At 46.5% G+C, this 6,000-nt stretch overlaps 1 protein-coding gene across 1 annotated transcript in view; it reads left to right on the top strand.

Annotated features, from left to right (window-relative positions):
* The first annotated feature begins 425 nt into the window (after nucleotides 1–425).
* NDNF (neuron derived neurotrophic factor) overlaps nucleotides 426–6,000 on the top strand; it is a 31,163-nt gene continuing 25,588 nt past the window's right edge. The window contains exon 1 of the mRNA XM_074950020.1: nucleotides 426–835. The gene's annotated coding sequence lies outside the window, so the exon portion shown is untranslated. The remainder of the gene's footprint in view (nucleotides 836–6,000) is intronic.

The raw sequence follows: 6,000 nt of genomic DNA, 5'->3' as shown, positions 1-6,000 counted from the left end.
GTGCGCTGCTCTCGCCGGAAAAGCGCGCACTCCCTAGACGAGTGAGGGCGACCTGGCTCCTCGCAGAGAAACGCGGGGGTGGGGCGGTGGTCTCTAGCCCCGGGCTCTCCAACGGGGGGAAGCCCTGGCAGAGCCCCCACCCTTGTTCTCCAGACGGGTGGGCTGCGTTCCCTTCGGGCCGGGGCGGTGATAGGCTTTGCCTAGCGTTGGCGGAGCTCGGTGTCCCTGCGCTGTGTGTGTGGCAGGGAAGGGAGGGGGGAGGGGAGCGGGCTGGCTGGGGGAGCGGCTCTGCGCTGCACCAGCGACACTCGGTGCGAACACACTCCTCACCCAGCAGCCGGGGCGCCGCGCCGCGCCGAGAGCCTCACCCAGCGCTTCGCCCACCGCATCTGCCGGCCGGCGGCCGAAGGACCCCGCTCGCCCAGCCTCCGCTGCCTCTGCCCGCGCCGCAGCATCCTCAGCCCCGCACCGCCGCCCGGCGCTGCCCCTCTCCGCCTCCGGCTGATGCTGCTCCAGCCGGGGGCTCGCCAGGAGTTGCAAAGACCCGAAAAAACACCTGGTCGCCGGCTGGGGCGATCCCGCCCGGGCCACTTGCGCACTTCTGCAAACTTTGTCCGCCCGCCTGCCCCCGCTGCTCTCTCCTGGGGGCCGCGCTTCCCTGCCCGGCTCGCTGAAAGGCAGAGCGGGGACTCGCCTTCTCTTGCGGCCGGGATCCTGGCTGTGCTCGGGGGGAGGGAGGCCCGCAAGCAAGAGGGACGTTCCCCGAGTGCTGTAACCGGCACCTGCGAGCCCGGGGCTTTTGCACATCTCCCCGGGAGGAGCGAGACTTTTCAAGGTAAGCAAAGCGGAGCGACGTGGAGTTCCTCTTGTGTGTGTGTCCCGGGGGGAGCTGAGACCAGACCCGGGGAGAGGGAGCTCATCGGGGGCGTGAGAGAGGAGGGTCCCGCGTGGATTGGGGTGCGGGTCGTGCAGCGCAGAGCTAGGAAGAGAGGGGGACCAGGCACTGGGCGCCAGGAGCATTAGGAGAGGTCCGATGCGTTTTAGGCGGTCGCCCATCTCTTCCCAGCACTGCCTCCGGGTCCGTGCGCAGGGCTGACGACTCTGGGGAGCGGGATGAGCTCTTGGGCAGCAGTGCAATGGGGAGTGGGGCCCCGACTCCTGGGAATCCCGGGGCTGAGCAGCAGCGCCCCGACAGTTGGTGTTGCCTGAGAGTTACCTGGGTTTGGGGGTAGGAGGACGGGGCGATTGGGTACCAGGAACGTTCCCGCTTCGTCAGGCGCCGGTGCTGATTTACTCCAGATTTGGAATGAGCTTTGGAAAACAGGTTGGTGGATGGGAGCTGGTTGATTAACCTTGTGTGCTCCCCCCTCCCCCTTCCAGCTGCGGGACGCTTCACATAACACACCAACCCAGCCCACGGGGATCCAGTGGCAGGAAACCTTTGCTTTATGAATAGATTGAAGCAAAGCCCCCTTTAATGAGCAAAACCTTGTGTCTGTCTGCCCTGATCCTGCGTCTGATCTTTTGTGTCTTCACCCACCGTGGCTTCTTCCTTGCAGGGGCGGAGGGGTGAGAATTAGTCCAGCCACAAATCAAACCCCTTTAACTATTCAGGGTGCCCGCTGCCATTCTGGAAACTCTTTGTAAGGTGCTGTTGTGTTATGGGTACTTCTTACTAAGGGAGAGCGATGATACGGGTGATGAGATGCAGACAGCTCAGCTGAAGGGATCAACACAAGTTCAACCACTGGAGGCCTCTATATACCAGCTGCAGATACTTGTCTAAACGGGATGCCATCCGCTCCCCCGCGGGATTGGATTCCCCCCCACCCCCAATCCTCGATCCAATCCCGTCCTGTCCTTCTCTTTCTTCCCATCCTATGCAGGGTCAAATTCCTGGGGCCGCAGGTGGGGCTGTGAACCAAGCGGTCACACAACTTCGGTTGTGGAAGGCTGCCTCGTGAGAGTAAAGTCACCAGGAACGTGCGGCTCTGATCAGATTTCCTCTTTTCTGTGACGTTCCGTGGTCTTGTTTTGTGTCTTCTCCTACTTTCTCTAAACTCCCAGTGGCTCGCCCTGCATTTCTCTGCCCGTATCCCAACACCTCCACTTGAGAAAAAAACGTTTGGCTCCCTATATTCTCTTTCTCTCCCCTAACGTGGAGCAGTTGTTGAGGACTTGCTGGGGTTGCCCTTTTTGTTATGATTATTATCCCGAAGAATAGGATGGATGGAAAGGTGAGAAGAAAATAGGCAGGGATATAGGCCAGGGAAAGTCATGCTTTTAAATGTAATTTAATGCCCCCCCCCCCACCGTCAAGCTCTGATCAAACAGTGCTAAAAGCTCTCTGTTTGTGGGAGTCTTGTGGGTATGACACTTTCCCGCAGCTCACCGCATGCTGCTCAGAATACATCTCCGAAAAACTGCATCTTAACGCTGAAGTTGGAGTGATTACTTGAAATGCTGGGCTAAGGTTTTCAGTGGGATCTAAATGTCCTTATTTTTCTCCTTCCTTTGGTGTTTTTTTTTTCTTTTCTTTTTTTTTTTTAACCCTAAAAGGAACAACTAAATTATTTACATTCCCATTTTCAATGTCAATGTGTTTTAGGGATTATTTTGAAATTCTTCCAATACATTTTTATTCTGAGAGGATGAGAGAAGATGGTTTAGATAAAGTTATATTCACTCCTTCTGGGAAACACTCCTATTCAAGGGAAAGAAAGCTGGCTGCTGACACCCCCCTCCCCCAACTCTTAACTATGAATCCTTACCAAACACTCTATAAACAAACATTGTTTTCAGACAGCCTGTGTTGGTTTTAGTTTTGTCTGCACTTTTTTAAATAGAGTGAACGGGGTACATCAACTAAGCAAGCAAGTCAGGCAACCACACTATTTGAATTAGTAACTATAATTCAAAAATAAGGCGGTAGCAAGATGAATTTGCTACGAATTATGTGTAGTTTAGGTTACACATTTATTTCAAAAGAACAGAGACAAAGACTATAAGTATCTTTTAATCACTTGCAGATACAGCTGTTATCTCTTTAAAAAAGTATTTAATTGAAGGGTGACCCTACTCTAAAAAAGTCAGTTCCACAAGTTTATTTGTTCTGGACCATTTTAACATTCAAGTGGTAAAGCATCGTGCTTTTCCCAAAAGCTGGTTCGCTTATTGTTATTGATAAATGTAATATCCTTGCCAGTGGCATAAAGACAGAATGCTGCATTAGAAATAGCCACAGCGGGTCACTCTGGGGCAGTGGTTCTTAACCTTTACTGCAGCCTGCACCCCTTTGGTTCTCAAAATATGTTCTTGCACCCCTTATCAAAAATTGTTGAAGTAGGTCAGTTCTTTAAACCTAGATATAGTTTTTGTTTGTATATTACAGTAATCGTTAAAAATGTATAATGTTAATAAATACCTAGGTTTGATGAAACAAAGTAGTTGTACTTACATGCCTGTGCTTAATTTGTTTTTTCAATGATTTACCTTCTTAAAAAAATCTGGCATGTCTCATAGCCCCAGAAAGGGCATCTTGCACCCCCAGGGGGTGCGTTCACCCAAGGTTAAGAACCACTGATCTAGGGATAAGGTAGTTTCTCTGGTGCAGTTTTCAGTGCCTTCTTCCCCAACCAAAGAGTGGGGAAGAGTGTCTTCTTCCCCATACTCACAGAATTATATCATTATAATTGCTTTTTTATTGATGTCTTTTAGTGTGCTGGACAAAACCTAGAAGAAGACAGGGGCCCTAATAGGGAATATATTCTGTTTGTTTTCAGTCAATATCAGACAAGGTTTTATGACTCAAATGAAGAATCCGTTCTCAATCCTGGGATCTATGCCAGGGCCCTTATAAGGCAGTGGTTACTCCAGTTTTACACAAGTGTAATTCTGCTGATTTTTAAATCTGCTGAAATTTAAATCAATAGTTATATCTGTGTAACACTGGTGTCCTATCACAGTGAATCAGATACAAGATATCCAATAGTAGGCTAATATTGAGCTATTGTATATGATAGCAGTCGCTGACAGGTAATGCTGATTTAGTCATAGTGTACCTTGCATAAAATAGCACGAAGATCTGTGGTGATGAGTGCTATCAGCATGTGGAATTAGAGATTTCCAGATCCACTTTAAGCCCCATGTTCCCATTTTATCCACTCCCAATTGCTACGCCTTACCTATTTTAAGAATGGCAAGTTTCAATCGATTCTTGCCAGGAATAACTGATCCTCCCCATGCCTTTCTCATACTTAGTCAGGAGATATGTACATGCAGAAGTAGATCTGCCGAGGTCAAGCTCACAGTACCACTGAAAAAGCCCTTTTTATGTATTTGGAACAATGTCAAGAATTTGTTAATGTTTGAGGGTGGAGGGATTTTTGACTGATTTTTGCCTCCTCTTTCTCCTACAGTTTTGACCTTGTTCTGAAACAGATCTTGACACTACAGAATATATGCGCAATCTTGCTTTTACTTTTTATGCTATTTAAAGGGGAACTGTAACAACTTTTCTTAGACCTACATTCTGATATGTCAAAAGATGAATAATTGAATAAACTCTAAATAATAAATAAAATAATTGAATAAACTCTAAAATGTGCCAGAAATGTGTTGGGTTTTGTTGTTTGTTTGGGGGGTTTTTTTAATGTCATTTTTAGGCATGTCATATTTCCAAGATGGGAACTAAATGGTAAAGCTCACAGCAAAATAAAAATTGTTTCTCTAATTTTAGGGTGGGGAATTCAGCTTTTTGTCACATGCATGTAAATGAAGTGAAAGATATGCCACACATCTGTGTATAGTCTGCTACATGCTATCTAAACTGTATCAGTCTTATATCAAATTAGCAGTGACATTTCATGGCATACGTGACATGTCAGAGCCAACAGCATGTGTATGACATGTTTTTCATTTCATGGAAATATACCCCATGCTACATAATGCTGCAACCACCTTTCTTTCTTTTGGAAGCTTAGCACAATGATTATAAGTACTATTTAATTGAGAACAGAAAAGTTACGCAGTCCAGGGTTGAACAGCATCTATGTTGTGGAGCAGTTACTCATGCGAGTAGTTCTGTTGAAATTCGTAGGGCTGCTCACCAATATCAGGAAGAGTTACATAATCTATTTAGTTTTGGCTGACTGCTTTGGAAAACATTATCTGAGAAAATACAGTATGGAACAACATTTAGGTTTCCACAACAGCATTTAGGTTGCAAACAGCCAAGCAAGCTGTTTAAAATCATGTAGTGCCTGCACTATCCACCATATATTCGATGTTCGGCGGACGATTGAAGATCCCAGGATAAGACTGTGGGACCATCTGCCCTATTTCCAGTGTTTTACAAGGTGCTTCCGATTCTCATATCGGCTCCATTGGAGGTTCAGGATTAGACAGAGTCAGATCTCCGAGTATTAATTTACTAAAGGGTCTAATCCTGCAAGGTGCTGAGCAGCAACTCCCATTTAGGGCAGTAGGAGTAGAGGATGCCTAAAGTCTTTCAGGTTCAAGCTCCAAAATTATAAAGGCAGAGTGGTGTGTTTAAGCTCAATTTGTCTCCCACTATGTCCTTAGTCTTTTTTGTTTTGTTTAGTTTGAATTAAATTTATTACACTCAGGGCTATGCTTTTTCTTCTGTACTTTGTTTTGAAAGGACCTTAATAACAGTTTACTAAATGAAATCCCAGTTCATTTCTGCAAGTGGTTACATTTCAAGATGGCATCATACAGATCTGTAAGAAACCACCTTTTATGCCTCTCATGTCAATTTAAAAGATTGCTAGAAAAACAACCCAAAAATCTGACCAGATTTGGATAAAGGAGAGCCAGTAATGTGTTTCACTGTATGTGGTACTTTTTATGCAATGAAGCGACAGATTTAACCACAGAACATCTGGGTACTGGCTTCTGTTACAGTAAAGATTTTTAGGGGAATAACAAGCCTTGTTTGACTTTGCATTCATTTTGAAGTCATTAAACTTTACATTAATA

Source organism: Natator depressus, chromosome 4 (genome assembly GCF_965152275.1).
Source record: "Natator depressus isolate rNatDep1 chromosome 4, rNatDep2.hap1, whole genome shotgun sequence".
NCBI lineage: Eukaryota > Metazoa > Chordata > Testudines > Cheloniidae > Natator > Natator depressus.
The sequence above is the reverse complement of the archived record's forward strand: the minus strand, read 5'-3'. Positions and strand labels throughout refer to the sequence as shown.